The sequence below is a fragment of the Vanellus vanellus genome (genome assembly GCF_965231255.1).
Source record: "Vanellus vanellus genome assembly, chromosome: 3".
NCBI lineage: Eukaryota > Metazoa > Chordata > Aves > Charadriiformes > Charadriidae > Vanellus > Vanellus vanellus.
Genome location: NC_138907.1, coordinates 116445660 through 116471083, shown reverse-complemented (window position 1 = coordinate 116471083; position 25424 = coordinate 116445660).

Here is a 25424-nt window from a genome sequence, read left to right as displayed (position 1 = left end):
AAAATTCATCATTTCTGTGGAAACTTTGGTTCCCTCTAGCAACATTATGCATCACTCTGACTAACACTGCAGCGAACTGCCAAAAGTACTGAACAAATGCAGCATTAAGGGAGCTGTATGTTCACACCTTTTGCTATGGGGAAAATCAATGCTGACAACTCTTCTTTCAGAGGCCTGAAATTCCTCTGAAAACGCTTTAAGTGCAGGTCTCCAAAGACCGTGCAATTGCTTATGTCTTTGGTAGGTTTGAGAGCAATGCATATTCCTACGAGCGGGGCAGGAGAGGAAGCAATGCTGTATATTCTAGGGCAACTGACACCAGTATACTGATTGCTTCTGACCACGTGAGGAGATACAAGACCCAATCTGTGACGTTATTTAGCAACAAACAAAAAGATATGACTATGTATCGCCAAAAAAGTACAGGCTTTAAATCTACACACACACACACACATGCACTCACCTCCCATATTGCAGCTATAGAGCGCAGGGAAAAAGAGATGATTAAGTTGAGTACAGGAGGCAGGAGTCCTCAGACTCACATTTCCGCAGTATGAGCATCGGGTGAATAACAGCAAAGCTCGACATGGATGTCGTAGAGGTCAGCTTCATGGGCAGTGATGGAGCCATGACCGCCCCTCCTGCTTCAGTTTTCCTGTGCCACCTTCTCTGATCTTTCCACACAAAAGCAATAGGACTGGCAGCATGAGTTAAAATGAGAAAGCATCCCGTCACCATTCCTTGCACGCCCAAGCATACGGTCAGGGGCTTGCCATTTCATATCACACCTTGGTATCTGAGCAGCTCAAACTAATCCATCATTTTGAGGCAGTAGAGTCCCCTGTGACTGGTTCAGATGAATGTGTATTTCGGCTGATCGTTTGTTCTCTTGTGATTTCTAAGTAACATTTATCTTGATATCCCTTTGGCAATCCTGCTCTTTCTATCCAGCGTGATTTTATGCGGGTTTGTATAGGCATATGGTCTTCTACGTCTGATCTCTGATGATTAACAAAGCCTTCATTTGCATTTTACTTGTCTCAGAATGATGTGGGAATTTCTACTTTGTCCAAATAAGATTATGAAATTGTGCAGTACCAGGGAGACAATGTAGTTATATTAATGATGTGTGTGTGCTGGGGGTGGGGAGGGCATTAAGTTAATTCTCCATATGGAAAAGAGATCATAATTGTGGTGCTTCTTTTCCATCTCTGATTTCTTTCCTGTCTTCCTCTGCTAGACTAGAGGTGGCAAAAGACAAATTCACAAACATGAAACATTTATTACTCTCTTGCAGTTTCTGGTTAAAATTGGCAAATTTACAAGTAATATATCACCTTATTTTGGTATTCCCCTGGAGAATTAGACTATTAAACAGGCCTTTTACTGTACTGAGAGAACATCTGACTGTTCTGGGAAACAAGAAAAAAATGGAGGAAACAATGCAAATAAGTAAATATATATTATATATGTGCATGTGTACATATATAGTGTATGTATTTTATGTGTATTTTTTAAAAAATAAAAAAACTTCTGGTTCTGATTCAGATCCTGGTCCTTTCTGTTTCAGTCAATCACGGAGATGTCAGTGATACTGCATATTAATGCTATAGATTTTATTGGAAAACAGCCTGGTTTAAACAGATAGTGTTGTTTTCCAAGAGTACAAGCACCTATTATGTCATGAATAAATGCTACTTCTCAGGTCATTATCACCATCTCTTCTTAATTACTGAGACTCCTGCTGGTTCTGCTGATCACCCATGTGCATGCTCTTCATAAAAGGCAAATCCAATATTGCCAAGTGTCCTTGGGATTTTGCCAGCTCTTTTTTCTGTTCCCATTCAGTTACACTCAGCTATGAAGGACGTAGGTGATCTTAGCAGATACTGGTTTCTCCCCAGTGGTATCAATTATTGAGCTGCTGTGCTCCCTAGAGTTGCCTTTGCTTTTTTGCCAACTGACAAGAGTCTTGGTTTGCTTCAGCCTCTTGATTTCTTGAGCATAAATTTGAGTACTTGAGGCATCATGGGCCTGTACCTCGTTATTGGAAACACACGGTAGTGACACCTGTAAGAACATATATTCACCTAAAAAGGCCAAGCACATGCAGAATTGCACAAACAGATGCAAGGAGTAATCTGAAGAAGTTTCTGGTAATTGGTTATAGCTGCCGCCTTATTCTTTCTCTCCTCCCACTCTACAGCAGGTAATATAAGTTTACTCATATTCCAGGCAAATAACAAAGGTTGTGAAAATACCTGAACTAAAAGATTATTTTTGTTTGTTTGTTTAATTAAAGGGTATTGCAAAGCTCCTTTTGCTTGGAAATCACTTGGGATGTTGCTTGTGTGCATGTTATTTACAGCACATTTGTTTCAAGAAATAAAAAGTTTATCTTGCTCTATAAGTACATCCTAAGACACCAAGTGCCATTTGTCACAAATATGTACTGTCAAGAAAGGCATCTCAACAGAAAGGCGCAGGAGCAGTTGTGCTAAATCTATTGTGGTACATGTACAGCATGTCATTTGTTATGGAGAAATAATAACGGCACAAAAGTGCAACTCCAGCAGACGGCGATGAACTGTCAGGGCTGAAGACGCAGTGAATGGATGAACTCCCGCTTGTTCTCTGGTGTTGCTTCTGTGTATGTCATTAGATCAGTTTGGCTGAACAAGTCTGACATAAAGATTGATGTCACTTACTGGCTGCAGAGCCCCTCTGAAAAGCTGTTCTCAGTCTCTTTCAGGAAGAATCTTGCATTCCAGTGAATTACTCCGTATATTGGGCAAGGTATGACTTACGCTTTACTGAGTTCTGATGTACATCTGCATGTTTCTCCAGGTTCATTCCTTCATTGCCTTATTTCAGAAGGACCTCATATTATTTGTTGTTCAAAGTCCTAGAGAAGATTAAAGAAATGTAAATGCCAGTTCTTCAAGCATGTACTTGTTTTAAGAATGAGAATAATCTCCCCTGCCTTCAACAGCACTATTCACATATCTAATGTTCAATGTACACTTGTTCATTTGGACCTTTTTGTGAGTGTTCCTCAATTTTCAGTGAACTTTTATAGTACATTTGATAAAGCTTTGGATAAAGTTTTACATACATACAAGGGAATTAATGTCTACTAATTGCAAAGCTTTCAAAGTACTATAGAGGCTTATAGTGCTCTTACAGCTGATCTACTTCCAGTTAATTATCAGCCTCAGTAAATTTATGCTAAAAGCTTGGTACAAATGAGTCAAACAATAAGATTTTTACCTGAGGAAAGAGTGTGGAATTAAGTCCAAATTTAGATTCCCCATCTCTGGGAGAAAAAATTCAAATGTATGTCTCAAACTGCTTGAAAAGATGGAGAAATTTGAGCCACGTTTCATTTGTCAAATCTGAGAAGAGATGAAATCTTATTAAGTTTTGATTCATATTACACTAGTCAGTTCATCTTAGATTAGTTTTGCTGAGTTAGAAAACTCACACTTTGCAACTTGATTTTATTATCAGTGCAAGACCACAGGGCAGTCATCTTTTATTCTGACGTTATTAAAAAATTGACTGTGATGAAATATGTACTGAAAGTTATGACTAGGAACATTTTTTTTAAAAAAAGGCATTTTTATTCTTTTATTAAATAAATTAACCACATTTCCAATATCTGCATACATTAAAACAATTTTTCAAATGATGGCAGATAACTATACAACTTAGCTCAATATTATAGGCTTTTAGACCAAATTTTGGTTAAAGATAAATTGGAAAACATTGCTTTTGGCTTCTAGTATGAATATTGCAGGCTAAATTCAGCTTCTCTTACAAATAAAAAATGTTTTTGATTTATTGAGAGTTTATTTTACTTGTGAAGAATTCAGATGAGTACTTTTCTGTACATCTTCCAGGAAAAAAAAAAAACCAACATCTATTTCAGATAAAATTAATATTTCATTTCAAGTTTCAAGATAGTAAAAAAGTTATTTTTCATACAGTATAATTCTATAAATAACATTAATAAAGTAACAGAATTATTTTTCTTTGGAAACTTATATAGTAACTGTATTTTTTTTTCCTAGTTTGACTATTTGATTTATAGCAACTTGGAAAAATCTTACTTTTCCAGAGAACTTATTTGTCTAAGCTGTATGGCATACTTGAAATCTCTTAAAATGTCATCTTGTAGTATTATGTTTCTGCATTTGGTCTGTGTACTGCCTGAGGAAGCTGGAATTAGATATACTATCATTGTGTAACATAAGGCTACTGTAACATATTTAGTAAAATTATTTTATCAAAAAAAATATTAATAAGTGTTTCTTTTCTTTAGATTTACAATGATAAGGTGACTAACATTTTCTTTATCACATATTTTACTCCAGAAGCCTACAAATGTTTTTAATCAAGATATTTTTTATTGAAAATATAGTTGTGAAATTTTAATATTTACAAATATTATTAGCGCTTCTTTTTATATCAAGAATTGTGAAGTAATGAGAATTTGTAATTATTTTGATTTATTTGAATCCATTTATTTGGATCTAGCTACCCACTTGTGGAATTCTCTAACACTCGGGTACATGAACACAGAAATATACAGAAACTATTGAGATAAATCATAGAATCATAGAATCACAGAATTGTCTAGGTTGGAAGAGACCCTTGGGATCATCGAGTCCAACCATCTACCCTACGCTACAAAGTTCTCCCCTACACCATATCCCCCAACACCACAGCTAAACGTCCCTCACATCCAGGGATGGTGACTCAACCACCTCCCTGGGCAGTCTATTCCAATGCCTGACCACTCTTTCTGTGAAAAATACTTTCCTAATATTCAGTCTAAACCTACCCTGTTGGAGCTTGAAGCCATTCCCTCTTGTTCTGTCATTAATTAGCTGTGAGAAGAGACCAGCACCAACCTCTCTACAGTGTCCTTTCAAATAGTTGTAGAGGGTGATGAGGTCTTCCCTCAGCTTCCTCCTCCTCAAACTAAACAGTCCCAGCTCCTTCAACCGCTCTTCATATGATTTGTTTGCTAGGCCTTCACCAGCTTCATTGCCCTCCTCTGCACTCGCTCCAGCACCTCGATATCTCTCTTGTATTGAGGTGCCCAAAACTGGACACAATACTCGAGGTGTGGCCTCACCAGTGCTGAGTACAGGGGCACAATCACCTCCCTACTTCTGCTGGCCACACTATTTCTAATACAAGCCAGGATGCCGTTGGCTTTCTTGGCCACCTGGGCACACTGCCGGCTCATATTCAGCCGCTTGTCAATTAGAACCCGCAGGTCTCTTTCTGCCAGGCAGCTTTCCAGCCACACCTCCCCAAGCCTGTAGCGCTGCATGGGTTATTGTGGCAAAAGTGCAGGACCTGGCACTTGCCCTTGTTGAAACTCATGCCATTGATGTTGGCCCAATGATCCAATCTATCTAAGTCTCTCTGTAGAGCTTCCCTATCCTCCTGGGAATCAACACTCCTGCTTAACTTGGTGTCATCTGCAAACTTGCTGATGATACACCCTATGTCCTTATCGAGATCATCAATAAAGACGTTGAACAGAAATGGTCCCAACACTGAGCCCTGAGGCACACCACTTGTGACCAGCCGCCAGCTGGATTTAAATCCATTGAGCACCACTCTTTGGGACCTTCCAGTCAGCCAGTTAACAGATAAGACAATAAAACAGAAGACATCTGAAAAGGAGACCTGACAAAGATATATATTGCAACAGTTTAGAGTTGTTTATACCTTGAATAAGGTTTTGTATAAAGGACAAGACTTCCACTTAGTTGAAGAGATATAACAGAGAAACCTGTTAGTTTATGAAAAAGTGCTACAAGCACAATTTTTTTTTTTATGTAATATGGTACCAAATACATGAGAAAGGAGACAACAACTGGTTGAAATAAGCACCCAGCCCTATGGTATTGGATCTGGCGGAGGTGGAGTTAATTTTCCCCACAGCAGCCCTCACAGTGCTGTGCTGTGGGCTGGCAGCTAGAAAGGTGTTGGCAACACACCAGTGTTTCGGCTGCTGCTGCACAGCGCTCACACAGCACCAAGGCTGTCTTTCCAACATTCCTCCCTCACCAGTAGTCTAGGGGTGGGCAAGATCTTGGGAGGGGACATAGCCAGGACAGCTGACCCCACCTGACCAAAGGGATATTCCATACTACATGATGTCTGCTCAGCAATAAAAGCTAAAAGAGAAAGGAGGAGGAAGGGGGGGCATTTGTTATTGCAACGTTTGTCCTCCAGAGCAACCCTACGTGTACTGAAGGCCTGCTTCCCGGGAAGTGGCTGGACATCACCTGCTAATGGGAAATAGATAATAAAATCTTTTGTTTTCCTTTGTTTCTGCACACCACCTTTGCTTTTGTTTTATTAAACTGCCTTTATCTTGGCCCATGAGGTTGTTATCCATCTTATGACTCCTCCCCCTGTCCTGCTGAGGGGAGTGATAGAGCAACTTGATGGGCACCTGGTGTCCAGCCAAAGTCAACCCACCACACCTATGTAAAGGGAGCCAGCAAAGGATTCTCTATAAAAGGCAAAAGATCTCAGACATTCCACAATAGGAAAATACTGTACACTGATCTGTGTTTACTGAGTAATACCCAGATGGACCCTAGTTTCATGCCACCAACATAGAATCACAGAATCCTAGAATTGCTGAGGTTGGAAGGGACCCTTAAGATCATCAAGTCCAGCCATTAACCTAAGCTGACAAAACCACTTCAAAACCATGTCCCCAGGTACCATATCTACCCTGTTTTTAAACACCTCCAGGGATGGTGAATCCACCACCTCCCTGGGCAGCCTATTCCAATGTTTAATAACACTTTCAGTGAAAAAATTTTTCCTAATATCTAATCTAAACCTTGTCTGACATAACTTGAATCCATTTCCTCTCATCCTATCGCTTGTCACCAGGGAGAAGAGGTCAGCCCCCACCTCTCTACAGCCTCCTTTCAGGTAGTTGTAGAGCATGGTAAGGTCTCCCCTCAGCCTTCTCTTCTCCAGGCTAAACAACCCCAGTTCCCTCAGTCGTTCCTCATAAGACTTGTCCTCCAGAACCCTCACCAGCTTTGTAGCCCTTCTCTGGACAAACTCCAACACTCCAACAGATTGTTTATCATTGATCAATCATTGTTTTTTATTCTAAAAGACATGATTACAGCTTAAATATTGTCAAACAGATCACAAGTGTCCTCTGGTTAACTTAAATACTTGATCTGGTACCTGCACTGGGCAGTACACATAGCTCCCAGCAGAGTACCAAAGATGCAACATTTCACAAATTCCTTCTCCCACTTAGATACTTTTTGTACTCACAAATTAATTTTCCTTTAAGGAGCAAAAAACTGACTCAGGGCAGGGGGAGGGGAGAGAAATTAAGATACGTCCAATTAGAGACATTTATTAGATATATTCCTTGAGTTTGTCATTTGAAGCCCTTTGAGCTACATTTAGAAAATCTGAGGAAAATCTAAACTTAATGCTATAATAATCTCTTTGGAAATAACATTGCATCATATAAAATATAACTCGAACTATTTTGAAAAAAAAAACCAAGAGGAAAGTTATACATGGAAAACCTATAGCATTGCTCTAACAAAATGTTGTCTTTTTCCTTTTTCAACTATTTCCCTTTTTACTCTTCAATAAGAAAATTAAAACATCAGAGACGTAAAGACTGATTTTACAGTCCACTTCAGATAGTAATGTACTTCAGGACATGTTGAGCATTAGTCACATATCCTTAATTTCTAGTGATGTTCAAGCTAATTCTTAAAATTCCACATATGCCTAAATTCTTTGCTAAAACTAGGGACAGACACGTGCAAACCATAAAATTTGTGTGGTTCTTAGTAGAAATTCTTATGCCTACTTCTATCTTTACCTATTGAGTATTTTGCCATACGCACATAGGCATGAAGAAAGAGGTAACTGTAAGGAAAAAAAATAGCTGATTGTTCCCAGAGAACACCAGTGCAACATAGAGGCAATGATCTGTCCTCTTATATGCCACATTTTGCCCTTCAGAGCAAGCAGAAGGTCCGTAAAACTCCTTTGTCACTGGCCTGTTCTTGATTCAGTGTTTATTGTTGAAAGGAGCACAGACGGAAAATGCCTTGGTATTTCTTATGACACCAGTGGCACGTTGGCTGAATGTTACACCTCAGATAGGCATCTAATCACAGTATAAGGACTTGGGAAAAGTGCAACGCTTTCAATTTGAGGCACAACATACTTTTTCAGGACCTTCAATAAACTATTTAAGATGGCAAGACATATCTTTATCAGAAAAAAAGGGATGTTTTATGCACCATTGAGGTATTTGGAGTATTATGGTAAAGGAATCAGAGTAAATATGTAAACCTTAGACAGAAACTTAAATTTTTGCATTATTTCAATATTCTAAATAGTCACAATCTCCGAATCACAACATGCTGAAATAAATTTGATCTCAGGATAAGTTTCTACTGTGATGTAGTTTATATGCAGGGTTTGAATATTTTGGTTCCACACAGTGGCTCAAAAAAGCCATGTCAGGTGAACTATGATAAATTTACACCTGACCGTGTAACACCATATGCATTTTATTAGGCTTGCAAGCTGTTGGTGAAATGTCTTGACTAGTGAACCGCATAGTTTCATCATTGCCTTGATCTTTTTCAGTATTCTGCTTTTTGGGGTCACCTCCAGGGCCATCTCTTAACAGCTGGTTTACCTTCTGATATTCTATTTTAATGAAATGTTTTGTGGTTCCTGTATGAACTGTGTAAGCTCTTATTACACAAATATTACACTATTATCATAGTGTGGAAAACTTGGAACAAAGCTCTAGGTAGTTTCAAATTTTACATCCAAGTGTTAAAAAAAAAAACAAAACCCCAACAATTTCTAGATAGTAAGTTAAAATAGACTGCTGCTTGTAAAAAACATTTTATATGCTTTCTTTGTTGTATGAGAGAAAAGGCCTAGTCAGCATATTTGATTTCTTGCAAACATAATGCATACAAATAAGCTTTGGGTAATAAGTAGATACCATAAAATGCAATAATTAACTCCTCTACACAATGAAGGTTTTATAATTATTTTATTTCATAAAAATAGGGTAACCATTCTTGTAGGGACTGAAGGCTCTCGCAAATGTGCTCATAAAAATGTGCAAGACTCAGTCCAGGGGAAAGGCAGCAAAGAAGAGTGAGCACGCTGAGACTGGAGAAGATGGACATGACAATCCAAAGATGTATAGTTACGTGAAATGAGTGACATACAGTGGCCATTTTTAATAGCAGACATAATAACAAGATCATGTGCTCCAGGAAAGAATATCGTAATATGATATTAGCAAGAAAAGAAGAAGAAATTTAACCTTATCTATTCATTAGACAAATATTAAACAGAGGGAAAAAGTTTGAAAACTTACAAAATATAGAATCATCTAACCATAGAAACATTTAGGTTGGAAAAGACCCTTAAGGTCCAACCATTAATATAAGATTTCTGGAAAACATAATTCAGATATGTGAAAAATAATGAAGGAGACAAAAAATGGAATGTCTCAAGCTCATTGTAGAAAACACAGTTATAAGACTGAGGTGCAATGGAGTCACCAAATTAATGAATCAGAAGATGCAGCCTAAAAAGTTAATATTAAAGTACCAGAAACATTAAAACCTTCATTGGTGACAAAGTGAGTGATCACTACCATCAAAAGGAATATAAGAATATGCTTACATTAATGATTAAAGCATAAAATGGGTAATTTTCAAGACATTCTGAATAGATCAGGATTATCTTTATAGATATTGCATTGCTCCCCAAATCTTTTGATCTGCAAAGAATTATGCACTACAAAGAAAACTGCAAATGCTACTAAGAAGCTGAATTAACCTGCTATTAATAAAGTGTAACAAACTTTTAAAGGTGACTAAAATATGAATGTTTACGTCATTTCTGAAAGAGTGCTTTAAAAGAAGAGAAAGCAATAACTACAGTGGCTTTAATTGTCTAACTGCTGAAGAAAAAATACTTGTCAGACTGCAATCACTGTCACAGTACAACTTTATTGACAGTATCAAAGAATTCTTAGACAGACTATTGTCTACAGTGGAAGAAATTGTACAAAACAAGAAATGAAAATTTAAAGTATGATATTTCAGAGGAGGAAGATTATGTAGTTTGAATCCTTTAGAAACGTTGAGAATAAATTGCTAGTCATCATTAACTGTACTCATTTTGATGTTTTGATGCTCCTCACCAGAGCACTTTATGGAAGGATAATGGAGAACTACAGAAGAAAATACAGAATTTTTTAATTATATAGAAGACAGCAGAATGTTCACGTTATATTTGTTATTACATGGATGATATGCAAAAGTTTTCCAAATCATTTGTATGGTGGCTTAAAATAGCAACAGAAGACAGTAGTAATGTTAAGTGCTATTCTTACTGTTGAGACTGGCTTGAGATTGACTCACAGAAGCGGAGAAACTATGGAATTTGGAGTGACAATGGAAAGCTCAAAGATTTGTGGACAGTGTAGCTACTCCCTCTGTTCTTTTATGCAATATATAGACAAAACCCTAAAAAGAAAGACTAGTTATCTCAAATGAACAACCATGAAAGGTTTCAAATTAAAAAGATCCTAGAAAAAAAAAAAAAATCAACCCCCAAATATCATATATATTAGAAAACTTAAACCAAAACAGATGCTGAACAATTTGTTTGTAGCCGTGGTGTTTAAGAAAGAAAAGTTTGCAGAAAGAGGTATTAGATTGTATGAATGACAATATCTGATATAACTGAAAAAAGTTAACAAGCTACTAGCTCAAAAGGCTTTGTTCAGGTCAATTTAATTACATAGATTATCTCTAACATCATGCCGTGATAGAACTGCAGAAATGGAATAACATCATGAATGAAGAAAACAATAGAAAATAGACATTTTTTTGTTTAAATCTTAAGTTTTTAAAATATGACAATAAGTACAGAAGTAAAAATATGTAACTCCATCCAACACCATGAATTGCACAAAAAAATAGCAAGACTAGATGCTTACGTTACCTAGTGTTGGCCAAAAAATTTTGACCAATAAAATTTGCTGGTCAATGAACTGAGTGATGAAAAGGGAGCTGGTCCTGTTTATTCCAGTCACAAATAAGCCACCAAGGATTCCAGGATAAAGCATGAACAAATTATGATAAAGACAAATTAAATTATGACAGTAACTCTTTAGCAAAGATGAAAGAGTATGGGTGATTACCTCATAAAAGCAGAAGAATGTTGGATGAGATGATATTTTTGGAAAATCATCCTATGCCTCAGGATTCAGGAACAAAACAAAAATATGAAAGGTGAGGCCCACCTCTGTATAGACAGCCTTCACAATGTCATGGCACAGTTCAAGCCCTAATCTCAGAACCTAAGGCTATGTCCTGCTCAAGGTTTCATCTTGACATAGTTCACTGCAGAATGTGAATAGGAACAGCTGAAGCGTGAAAACTGACATTTAATTCGTTTATTGTAAATGGTTCTTGCCTGCAAGCCATCTAGAAAGCAGTCATAAAGCATAAAAACTATAAAGAGAGAAAGATCAGTTTGTCTTCCAAACAGTAATTTCACAAACCAAGTAAAAAGACCAAGAAAAGTAGGGCGATATGAAAAATAGGCAGTACATCTAACAGTTCATTAGAATATTGGTTTGTCGTTAAATGTCATGATGTATCATGATGTATCATGATGTACCGCTAAAGGTACATCATGTAGATGCTCACATGCTCAAAAACCACACTGCTGAAGAACATCAAAACAATGATCAGGTAGCCAAAGCTGTCAAAATTGAAGTGGCTTATGTGGACCTGGACTGGGAGCATAAGACCGAGCTATTTGTAGCTCTATGGGCCCACAAAACATCAGGGCATCTAGAGAGGGATGTAACATACAGATAGGCTTGTGATCAAGGGGTGGACCTGACCATGGACACCAATACACAAGTCACCCATGAATATGAAAACTGCCGCAATCAAGTGAGCCACATGAATAAAGTCTCCCTGTAACAGAGGGTGGTGGCTAGGTTTTTGATATGGTGAGGCCTGGCAAATTGACTATGTTGGACCACTGTCCAGTGTCTAACCACATGCCAAGCAAGCGCTACACACTCAACATGGTGGAAGCAACTACCATGTGGCTAGAAACATATCCTATAAATCATGCCATTGCCTGAAACACCATCTTAGGCCTTGAAACGCAAATTTGTGGTGATGTGGTCCCCCAGAAAGAATTGAGTCAGACAATGGGACTCATTTCCAAAATAACCTTATAACATCCTGGGCCAAGAAACATGGCATTGTCTGGTATATCACATCCCCTTTCACCCACAATCCTCTGGAAAAACTGAGAGATATAATGGACAGTTAAGACTATGTTGGAAGCATTGGGCAATGGGGCATGGAAGCTCTGGGATATAAATTTAGCAGAAGCCACTTGGTTGGTTGACACCAGAGGATCTGCTAACTATGGTGGTTCTACCCAAACAAAACCCCTACACACCATGGGAGGAGATACAGTCCCCGTAGTGCCATCACGGTTTAGTCCCAGTACACAGCTCAGCCCCATACAGCTGCTTGCATGTTTCCCCCGTGTCAGATTGGGGAGAGAATCAGAAGGGTAAAAGTAAGAAAACTCATGGGCTGAGATAAAAGCAGTTTAACAGGTAAAGCAAAAGCCACCTGAACAAGCAAAACAAAACATGGAATTCATTCACTGCTTCTCATAAGCAGGCAGGTGCTCAGACATCTCCAGGAAAGCAGGGATCCATCATGCGTAATCATTACTTGGAAAGACAAATGCCATAACTCCGAATGTCTCCCCTTCAGCTTTTATTTCTGAGCATGACAGCATGTAGTACGGAATATCTCTTAGTTGTTCCAGCTGTGTCCCCTCCCAGTTTCTTGTGCACCCCCAGCCTACTCGCTGGTGAGGCAGTGTGAGGAGCAAAAAAGGCCTTGACTCTGTGTAAGCACTGCTCAGCAGTAACTCAAACATCCCTGTATTATCAACACTGTTTTCAGCACAAATCCAGAACATAGCCCCATACTAGCTACTATGAAGAAAACTGAATCTATCCCAGCCACAATCATGGCAAGCGCACATGCGGAAGTGGCTGAGGAAGGTAGTGTGGATTGCTCCTCCTTTGAGAAAAGTCAAACACATTCATGGGATTGTCTTTGCTCAAGGACCTGGATGTACTTGATGGGCAATGCAGAAGGATAGGGAGATCCAGTGTGTGCCTCAAGGAGATTTAACCTTGGGGCAAAAATAATCTGTGATGTGAGTTGTATGTTGTAGGAAGTAACGTAGCAGGAATGACCTGATGATGCAAAGTGAGCTTCACAAGGAATCGTGCAAGTGCAACTATGACCCAAACAAAGCTGGTGTTGGCACGCAGCATTTGAACATGCTGCTTCTCCTGTGCTGAACACCCACCTTTACAGACGGGTCCCAAGTCATAGGTTGTTCTTATAAACAGTTAGGGGAGCGGTGGAAGCCCATGGAATGGGAGATTAACATCCATTTGTTAAGGGACAGGGGATAGTAGTTAATGAGAATGTTGGATATAAAGCTGGTTTAAGCATGTAGTATAAATTGTAAATGTTGGTAAAATGGGACTTCAGTTATGAGAAATAGCTGTAATGCACGTTCCTCATGACCCACACACTGGTTTCTGCAAAGGACTCTTTCCCTGACCAGGAATTGAACCCAGGCTGTGGTGGTGAGAGTGCCAAATCCTAACCACTAGACCAAAGAATATGAATATTTGATTGGAATAGATTAGATTATAACAGATTAGATTAGAGTAGATTAGAACACTGTTGTATCAGTCTCTCGGGGAGAGATTGATCTCACCTAAATTTACCTATCTAAAATTTGTCTAATTTAGGGATTTTGAGGTCCCTTCCAACCTGTTATTCCATGATTCTATGATTCTATGATTCGAGTTCCCTCAATAGTCTCTGCAGAGAGGAAGGGAATTCTTCCCACCCTTCTCAAATATGTATCTTCATATGGTATGAGTCTCCCACCTGTTTCCTGTTTCTCTACCGATTACTGTCTGATTTACCAGGTCAGACTGGTTATCTAAAGTTTAAATGCCCAGAGGTAAATTAAACTAATCTCACCCTTGGGGGCTGATTTAATTTGTGTAAAAATAGGCATCTAATGCCATGTGCATCACTTCTGTCAGACTAGGAAAGGCTTGGAGGGGCCTGGGACAATCCTTTCAGGACTCTAGGAGATTAAATTCTACTGAATGCTTATGTTCAGACAACTGAATACCATAATGATGGTAGAGTACTCATGATGCCAAATGGATCTCAACATGATCTCTTCATTTCGTAGCGCTAACTTTTTAATTTTTTCTTTTTTGTCTATGGCTTGTCTATATTTGTTTTTCCTTAGCAAAGCCAAACCCAACCACAATTAAGATGTAATGTATACTGGGCATTCTGACATATTTCAGGGGAAGCTGGATCAAGCTAGCTCTTGGGTTTTTTTTAGATATCAGTCCAGCCCTTCATATTGAAACTGTATGGATCTAAAGGAGCTCTCGTCTTTGGAGTATTCCACCTGTCATAACTCAAGTGCTAAGCTTCTAAGAGGAATCTTTTCAATCTCTCTGTGCCTTTACAAATATATCTGTAATTGCAATATATACTTATGACAAGTCAGGAGCCATGTGGAACCCTTGATTCTCTTTTTACGTACATTTGTGACAGTAACAGTCAAAGACATTATTCTCTTCCCTTCTGAATTTTAAGAAGAACTGTAACAGTGAAGATTGTAAAAAATAGATAACCAATGTGTTCCTTCCCTCCTATCAGTCAACATGCTCTCTTCCAGAATGAGTTTTACAAGTCATTGAATATATTTTTTCAAATGGAGCAATTTATTTATTTCTTGCATGCTGATTAAAGAAAATTAGAAAAACTTCGCATGTAACACTAACCCCCTACAGATTTGTTTGAGATGTATTTTGGTAATTTAGTCGTAGTTTAATAAATGTGTAACCATTAGTATATTACAAAGGTCACCAATATATCATTCATGCACAGAGTGATTTAAGCTCTTTCTCTCTTTTCTACATTATGCCATAGATAAAAAACTTTTTGGCTTGAGAAACTGCTTCTGAATACAGAAACTGTTCATTCATAATTTTTTCAGTATAATTCTACCAACATTGGGCTGCAAGAGGGGAAAAAAGGCTAAAAGGATTACAGAATAAAACTTAAACTACATCAATCATTGATCTGTGAAGAATTAAAAACTAGTTTCATTTTGGAAAGAAGCTAATACTCTTAGGAAAACCTCATCTATTCAAATTTCTGTGCAGCCTTTATATAAAATCACAGGCATACTTCCAAGATGTGCAAACAAGTATATGCAGTTCATTAGAAGTTTCCTTAGGATTTTTTTTTTCCTAACAGGAGAATTTAAATTAGAAAAGTTGTTTATCTTTAATTCTTCAGTTCTAGATATGTAAATACTATTCAGAATAATTTTCATAGCAGGCTAGTTAGGCATATCAGAATGAATTGATTTTACAAGTATAACAAAAGAAAGAACAGTTTATAGCTGGAAACATACTGTGAAGAGCTCAATAGGGAATAATGTTGCACTGATCTGGGGAGGGAAAATGATGCTAAATGGCTTCTCCAGTGTTTAATTTCTGTGACGTAGGAATACTAAACCAAATGAAACTATGTGACTGGTCCATCTACAAAAGAAAACTTGGGGCAGATACAAGAAAAGAGATTTATACTGTGTAATAATGGCTACTGCAAAACCTCACTAATTTACAGAATCTGTAAGGGGAGAAGCATCTAAGAACAGAGCCCACAAATCCAGCACTGGGAGTACGAAACCATCTCAACAGGGTTCAGGAGACATTTAACAAGGTAAGCGCTAGGTTTTAATTATCTTCTTTAGTGCTGCAAGAGAAAGCATTGGTTAGTGATCTCTCAGAAATGTGTGATGGGGGTTTAAATCCCAGTAGGCTCAAGACATGAATGAAGCAGTATCTCTGGCATTCTTGATGAGTATTTTAATCATTGGATATATTGGACAAAATATGTCACCTTCACTCCAGTCATGCGTGTGGAGTCTCTTAGCCATGAATGTTCTAAGAACCTTTCTGCACTGTGTCGGTCAGCAGATATGAGCAAAAAAATATTGATGTTTATAATTTTGAAGAGGTAGGTGATGTACACCATCAAAAGCAAGGTGTTTACATGACTTCTATCTAATGTTATGTTGGGAAACTGGAGACCTTCTGCTGCTTCTGGAATTGATGGTAGCTGAAAAAGATTTTATGAATCTAAGCTATGACAAGGAAAGAACCCAGAATGTTACTCTTTCCCCTGATCTGGGAAGGAAAATCTCTACTTTATTGCCCATCACAGGAGGCCACTAGTCAATATTTCAACAATCTTGCTATGCTTTTTCTCTCCTCTACCTTCCCATTGGCCCTGTGCTCAGCTGTTGAGCGACCAGAAGGCCCAGACTTGTGCCTGGGTCCTCACCATGATGATGCCTTGCTCTGGCAGTGTAAAGCGGTGATGCTTTGCTTTGAGGCACGATACATGCCAAGGGACTGATGGGAAGGAGGAGTCAAAAAAGCCAGGTGAAATGGTGCCCAGAAAGCCTTGGAAAATACTAGTATCAGATGCAAAGAGGGAAGATGCGTGCACTTCCCCATCTCACTTTTCAGCCATCCTATACGTCCTTCTTCAGACACTCCTCTTTCTTTGCAAATATACATTGCATGAGGAGGAGGCATGGCACTGCTACTCACTCAAACTCTCTTGTCCCTCCCTTCATGCCTGACAAATTTTGTGGCCTTCTACAAAGGGGTTACAGTGGCAGTGAACAAGGGAAGGTCAACTGATGTCATCTACTTGGAGTTCTGCAAAGCATTTGACACTGTCCCACACGATATCCTGGTCTCTAAATTAAAGAGACATGGATTCGACAAATGGACCACTTGGTGGATAAAGAACTGGCTGGACAGTCACACTCAAAGAGTTGTGGTCAATGGCTGGATGTCCAAGTGGAGAGCAGTGACGAGTGGTGTTCCTCAGGGGTTGGTACTGGGGTCTGTACTGTTCAACGTCTTTGTCAGTGACATGGACAGTGGGGTCGAGTGCCCCCTCAGCAAATTTGCCAATGATACCAAGCTCTTTGGTGAGGTAGACACGCTGGAGGGGAGGGATGCCATCCAGAGGGACCTGGACAGGCTGGAGAGGTGGGCCCAAGCCAACCTCATGCAGTTCAACAAGGCCAAGTGCACGGTCTTACACCTGGGTCGGGGCAAACCCAAGCACAAATACAGGCTCGGCGGAGAATGGCTGGAGAGCAGCCCTCAGGAAAAGAACCTGGGGGTGCTGATTGACAAGAAGCTCAACATGAGCTAGCAATGTGTGATCGCAGCCCAGAAGGACAACCGTATCCTGGGCTGCATCAAAAGAAGTGTAGCCAGCAGGTCAAGGGAGGTGATTCTGCCCCTCTACTCCACTCTCGTGAGACCCCACCTGGAGTACTGCATCCAGCTTGGGAATCCCCAACAGAAGAAGGACATGGACCTGCTGGAGCGTGTCCAGAGGTGAGCCAGGAGGATGATGTGAGGGCTGGAGCACCTCTCCTATGAGGAGAGGCTGAAAGAGTTGGGGCTGTTCAGCCTGGAGAAGAGAAGGCGCTGGGGAGATCTTATTGCGGCCTTCCAGTACCTCAAGGGGGCCTACAGGAGAGCTGGGGAAGGACTTTTTACTAGGGCATGTAGCGATAGGACGAGGGGGAATGGCTTTAAACTGGAAGAGGGCAGGTTCAGATTGAACATTAGGAAGAAGTTTTTCACTTTAAGGGTGGTAAGTCACTGGAACAAGTTGCCCAGAAAGGTTGTTGAGGCCCCTTGCCTGGAGGTGTTCAAGGCCAGGCTGGACGTGGCCTTGGGCAACTTGGTGTAGTGGGAGGTGTCTCTGCTTATGGCAGGGGGGTTGGAACTCTGTGATCTTCAAGGTCCTTTCCAACCTAAACCATTCTATGATTCTGTGATTCTATAGATACAGGAGTCTAAAATGGCAGCTGAAAAACTCAAGATAGCTTTGTAAATCTATGTTCACAAACAGTAGATTTGATGGTGATCCCTAACTATACTGAATTCCATTATCTACATACAATCCAAGATACCAAAAATAAATGGATGCAGTTTGACCAGACCAGATTGGATACGAGTGTCCTGTACTAGATCCACCAGCCTTACAAGGATGTCTTGGTTGTTCTAGAGCATGTTATATAGAATTAAGTGCCTATAGGTGAGCAATTGAATCAAAACCCGAGGTGTATTTATATTAGGGTCAACTTCTAGCAGAGTTCCAAGTTACAGTGATTGTAGTAATTATATATTCATTGACTCCATGAGGATTTAGGTTTGTGGCTATACCTACATGTACCTATACATACAGAACTAAATTTAGACATTTTAATTTTGAACTGAATTCTGCTCTCGAAGTCTGATGCTGAACATAAGCATAAAGGACATCACTTAGATATGACCATGTAGGTGAAATCTTTTCTTTTTAAGAAAAATGTTGCTATAGCTTTTTTTCTCCTAAGCCTCTAAAGACTGTACCTATCCAGTGGAAACCAGAACACTTGTATCAGACAAAAATATTACGCATGAAATTCAAAAGATGTGTCTATCAAAAGAAAGAAATCAATTTTAAAATGCCTGTGTTCATTCCTATCTGATGTAGGAATAAGAAGGAATACCTAATGAAGTGATGATTCAGCTAAATTTAGTCAACTTTGTTTATGCCAACATAAATTCTACAGAGCTTTCATTGACCTAAATGCATGTGAGCATATCAGTTATTCACAAGGGATTGCACTGCAGTCTTTTTTCAGTCTCTGAATCCTGAAGCACTGCATAAATTAAAAAAACATGTGCTGAAGGATTTTTGAATTAAGACACTCTCTTAAAAACAAGTTGACTGATTTGTCAGGCTTGCAAGATAAAATAAGATTGCCTTTCCATCCTAACCAAAGTTTGCTGTTATTGCATAATTAGTGTGTAAAAGAAGGAGAGCTTCAAGATGATGTACAGTAGTCATGAGACAAGTGTTTTGATATATGGCAGTCATTTGTGCTGCTATCATCTGTTTGACTTTCTAAATTCATACATTATTCCACCCTTTACAGGTTGAACTTGTGCAGTCACAGCCTTGTATTTGTATTGTATTTCAGCAGGCTTATGAAAAATTTGGAAGAGGCAGAACAATTCTTTTATTTTTTGAGGGGGGAAGCAATTCCTTTTCATTCTATCATTCTATCTTCTTTGATGCAGAGAAGATATATGTATTTTACAGACATAGCTGCATTTTATGTGTATTGTGATTATAAAAAGAACTAATTCTTATAGGAGATTGTATTGATAAATAAAACTAATATAAATTAAACTCAAAACATAAAATGCATGAATTTTGTAGCTGCTATTTCTGAAGATTTTGAAGAGACCAGGAATAGAAATAGTGATCATCAGAATATCTTTCTACATTGACAAAGACTTTTACATGGACAAGATTTTCAAAATGTCTTCAACATTTTAAGACAGAGAGTGCTTGGAAAATTATGCATGAAAAACAGTAAATGGAACACTCCTCATGTTGATAACAGTTTATTTTAATTCCTTGTAAGAATACAATATATATATTGTATATTTAATGATATTTGCATGATGACAGATGAGACTACTTGTTTTTATTAGATTATGTGATTAAAAAGTTAATCACAATGAAAACGAAGACTCAGCAAATATCCAAGGAACTATGACAGGCCAAGGTACCCAGCGAGTAATCTGATCGATGAATATGGAACACACCAAGTCAGCTACACCTAAGATTACTGAAGTAAAATGATTAGATCATTGTCCCTTGTCCCACCTGCCAAGATGGCTCAAGAAAGAAGTTCTCTTCCTGAAACACAATATAAAGTAAGGGGGATTATTTTCTAGACGTCTACAGGACTTACTTTGGGATGCAGGCAGAAGAGAATTTTGAGGTGGAGCAGAGAAAATTTGAAGATGTCATAACATTATGGGGTGTCTTCAGAGAACTGTGGGAATGTGCAAAACATTTAGGGGAAGGATCAAAAGTAGGGGAAGGGAGGTATCAAGTCAGGTTAGGAAGAAAAAAGAGAATAAAAAAGGCAAGTAGGCAAAAGCCTGGCAAACCTGGTGGTTGATTACACCAGCCTGTCGTAAATTCTTGTTAAATCCATTTTAACTATTTTCTATGTGGGTCCCTCCCTTAGCCTGTGTGTGCAAACTGCTCATGAACTTCAAGTTGGACCAGCTGGAGAGTAGGAAGAGATCCATATAGGGAAACACCCAAAGACTCAGTCTGTGTGTGGGAATGGGCCATGGATTTATATTTGTGTCAGTATTCAAGGAACCCTCAGCTGTGTGTTTGTGAATCAAGAATGAGGGCGTGCATATATCCTGACTCCAATCCCAACCACCCTGGGACGAGGAAAGGGATGAGGCCATCTGTGATGTTCATGTCTGTCTGAGTGCTGTGGGTGTTTATGTGGGTGCTGATAAAGGCGCTGACCTCTCTCTCAGCTGCTCTATGTGTTTGGCCATGTATGCGTGTGTGTGTGTGCACGTGCATGTGTATACATGCACCAGCTGGAATACATGCTCAACCTCGCTGCTGGCACATAGAGAACACAGACCCGCAGCAGCCTCCCTTCTATCACACTGAGATGAGAGGGACCCTGGAACAATATATATAACCATATGATTACAACACATGACTAAATCCCATATATTATTAGTCTGCTTCCGCAAGGTGTTGTGTAGCCTCAGCTCCAACATCTCGGTCTTAGGTACAACATTTAAACCTACCTAGCAAAGAAATTCTAAGCAGTTATAGGCAGGGAAGATGTAACAACTGAAGGCTAGCTCACCTCAAACTGAAAGTATTATTCCTTTCTGTTTCTGAGAAGAGCATGATTAAAAGCTTAGCAAATCGGTGCATTTTATTGCCAAGGATGTTAGCAATCAACAGGCATTGAAGCAATGAGAAGATAGACTCCTGGTTCTAACCGCCTCCCAGGATGTGACCAAGTGTTGGTTACTTAGATGAATAGCACAAGCTGTGAAGGACCTGAGATGAAGCCTGTGTGACAGAACTTGTGCCTCTGAGGATATTTCTCGTGATGGCTCTCCATTTTAGTTTTAAAATCATGGTGCTTTTTCATGCTGCAAAGAGTGTGATGATAAAAAAAGTGGGGGTGTCTCCATCATTGCATCTCTGAAAGAAGATTGCCGAGGGATCTTTTGTGCACAGATTGACCAAGCAGAGTAAACCCTGTTATTTCATTGCACATCTGTTACTGACTTCAAAAAAATATCTTCTAAGCAGCTCTCACCACTGTATTGAAGGCTCTAAATTCTTTACAAAATTCTCTCATTGAAGTATTCCTGCTTAACTGGAGGGACCAGATGGGATCATATGTTTCAGATATTCCCGACATGTGCAGTGCTGACAGAATTAACAAACGTGTGCCATTTCTGCAGTTACATTGTTGACAGAAAACTAACTCTTGCTAGAGACATTGTGGAAAGTGCTCTTGGAACTAACTTATTGACAGATATCTATCAATTAAAAACAGTAACAGCAATATGTCAGAAAGTGATGCGCTGCTGACAGTCTACTACTTGTGCTTAACTGAGAGAAGAACTCCGTATAGCTTTGTAGTGTACATACTTGGCAGGTTAGAAGGACCCAGGACCCATGTAAAGCAATTCTGTTCCTTTGATCTGCTTAGCTACTTGCATGCATTTCTGTTGTTTGGGAGGAGCTGCTGAGTTTGGTGTGAATGTCTTCTATTTCATCACTCAAAAGTAAAGGCCAAATGTTACTTATTTTCTGGTTTTCTATTCAGAAGTCATTTGCTCTACATTTTACCCTGAGTTTTAATGCATCTCCTGCAAAACTATCACTGTTGATCACTCTGAGTAAGTAGATTTTAGGATGGGTTATTAAACATCTACCAGATTTTTTTTTTCTCAAACTTCAACACTCCCTCACATTTGTTCATTATCATTTCCCTGCTTCATGAAATTAAGATTTTCAAATTCTTTAAAATCATGACATTAAACCTCAAATAACACAGCCCAATTTTTCCATTTGTCTGCTTTCTTTCCTAATTTGTTGTTATCTGTAGTTTTCTTCTCTGGTTTCAAAACTGGTGTAGCTATTAGTATATGAAAATTATAAAGGCTAATTCAAAAGACACAGTTACATATTCTCTAGGATCAAATTAGCGCAGTGACAACCTCAGTAGTTCACATTACTTGTCCTTACGATAATGCTTTGGGACAGGACTGAGCAAGGTTTGGTGGAAGGGAAAGTAATACGTGGATTATATAGAATCAGGAATGTCGTTTATGTGCAGGAAATGCTAGTGATAGACTATAGGTTTGTTGTCTGAATACAGTCATGGAATAGAGAGACCGTAAAGGTTGATGGAGTGTGGGAGTGCAAGTAGGGTCGCAATTACCTCCGGCCCCTAATCCCTGCACCTGGAGCACAAAGCAATGGCAAGGTGTGCTATGTTGGAAGTATAAAGCAGGTCCATCATGATATTAGGGACCTTGGTTATTTGGGCTGCCAACACAAACATCTATGTGACCGGTTTCAGCTATCCAAGCAGTCCTACGAAATGAATAGTTGCTGAATAAAAGTTTTCTGGAAGCAAGAATAAGTCATGATTGAAAACACAGCACAGCACAAGCACCTAAGAATAAAGAATAGAAAGGAAAGATGAAGGAAAAATACCACAGAATGCTTACATGCATTCAAGGTATTTTGAAATAAATAAGAATTAAAAGCGGCACAGTAATTCGCCCTGTCCAGGTGAAAGATTTATATTTAAAAAGCAAGTTGGTAATGCTCTCTGCAATAACTCCATGCCCCAGCATTTAACCTTGGCAATATGCTCTCTCTCAGATAATAGCAACTTAAATAATTTCCTACAGTCGTGAGCAGCAAAATGACTTGTTATTCTCTCAGATTAGTGGGAGTTTCAACACTTTTGCATAAACTTAAATCAGAAACTTGAAAGTTCGTGAAAGGCGAATTTGGTGCATCGATGGGACCATTTATTGATTGTTACAAAGAAAAAGCTTTGAACAAAAAATAAATTAGGTTAAAGTTAATTAAAAATTACTCTTTCTGTTTCTAAACCATGAATCCTGTTAGAATTTTGAATTATCATGAATTGTAAATTACCAGGGGTAGATTAAGAGCCCTTTCTACAAGAAATTTAAAAGGTAGAATATTAGACTTAATGCAATTGGAAAACATATGCTCTTAACTCTTTACTATTAAAAACTAAAACTAGGATAAACCTTTCAATTTTCTGACTTGGAATACAGAAGAAGAATATCACTCCATTAAATATCTTTTACATTCCCAATGAATCCCACAGACAGTTATCTACTGACTTCAAATTGAGTAATAACAGGGTAATGTTAACCTGTTCATTATTACTTGTAGGCAAACATTAAATTCAGAATCTGACACACACTGTGGATACACTACATGTTGCAAAAATGCTTTGCATTGTATAAAAATACGCCCTGTATTTCACTACCCATGTTTTACTGACATTATAGTAAGCTTTATTAAATCTAGAACAGATTGAACTCATCAGGATATTTAGTTGTGTGCACGCATATCTCAAATTAGCTGTTGATCAGAAGGTGGAGTGGGGAACAATCAAGTACCGATAGCTCTGAAAAGACACTTCACCCACAGAACAAGGAGTCAAGGAGTTTGGTGAATCATGGTGTTGACATGCTAGAATCTTGGTAACCAACTCTTGGCTCTTAAACAGTCCTTCTCCTCATCTCCCACATAGATCACCTGGGTTTTCAAACAGTTTTCACTACAGGAAGAGGCAGGGAAAGTGAGAATTCAGATCTTTCTAGAGGCAAGCAAACACTGCAACAGATCTAACAAAATGTAAAGTGTTTTTCCCAAGTCCACTCTGAGGATATGCAAGACAGCTAAAATCTTTGTCATCCTGTACTGACGTTGCCAACTCTAAGGTAGGATTTATAGCAGGCAATAATTCTGAAAGCTGCAATCTGCAGCAGAATAAAGCACTGAGCACAGGAAAGAATATCATCCTCCTCTGCTGAAAAGTTCAGTTTTCTTGAACAAAGTACACTGCCAGCTACATTTCTTCCGCCTAGAGAGAATATAAGAGAAAAAATATGTGGCAAATGGTAGTTAGGTTGCTTCAAGAACTACTGGCTGGAACTCAGATGCTATGATGGTGACTGCAGAACAAGAGTTGTTACAGAAACGGCAACAAAACCAATCCTCAGTACGTGGCCTACCAGTGACAGGAAAGGGGAAAAAAGGGTACTGTACTACTGAAAATTAATTTCATGATTAATGGGATTCAGTATCCATTTTGCTTTTGCTCTAGTTGTGTTGATTAATGTTATCAAATCTTTCTGTTCAAACACTGTGGCTGGATTCTCCCTCTGCACAGCTAAATCATAAAAGGGCCCATGCTCACTTTAATCCTTGTATCTCGCCAGCACAGTATAAACGATAGTGAAAATCACACTATGGGTCATTTTATTGATATTTTAATTGCAGTAATATACTTCTGCTGTCATAAAATTTTAGATAGAATTTAAACTCAGTGGAGCAATGAGGTATAAACTGGATGAAGGGGGAGATTTATAAGTAAATTCAGCAGTGAACTGGTAGATTAATGAAAAATGAAGCATCCTAGTTGCAACATTAATCTCTGATATGGCATTAATAATGTTTTAGAGGGAAAAATGATATTTTATATTGTAATCAAAATTTCATTAGCATTTCAATAAAATGAAATTCAGTGTTTTGAACTCCAGCAAAACTAATCACTTAAAAGGTCCACAGTAGGTCTGCAGGCTATTTGATTCATTTATCCTAAATGTACATTATAATGTTCCATTTTGCCTTTGGAAAAATAAAAATTTTGAAAATTTTAAGATTAATCATTTCAATTTGAGAGTGCTGTAAATAGAGAGGAAAATGGAACAACGTAAAATGTCTATCTCCCTTCTCTTCCCCCGCCCCATCAGCTGCTACACTTGAAAGCAGGACCCCCATTTTGTTGTTGTTGGCTTTTTTTAAAGTAAAATGCCTATGCGTATTTGAGAGAAAAGGTTAAAGGAGAGAGTTCTGACTGATAAATCATGCAAATCAGTGGTCCAGCATTACTGGCTTATTTTTTTCAGTTTGTGGTGGGTTGAGCTGGTTGGATGCCAGGTACCCACCAAGCCGCTCTGT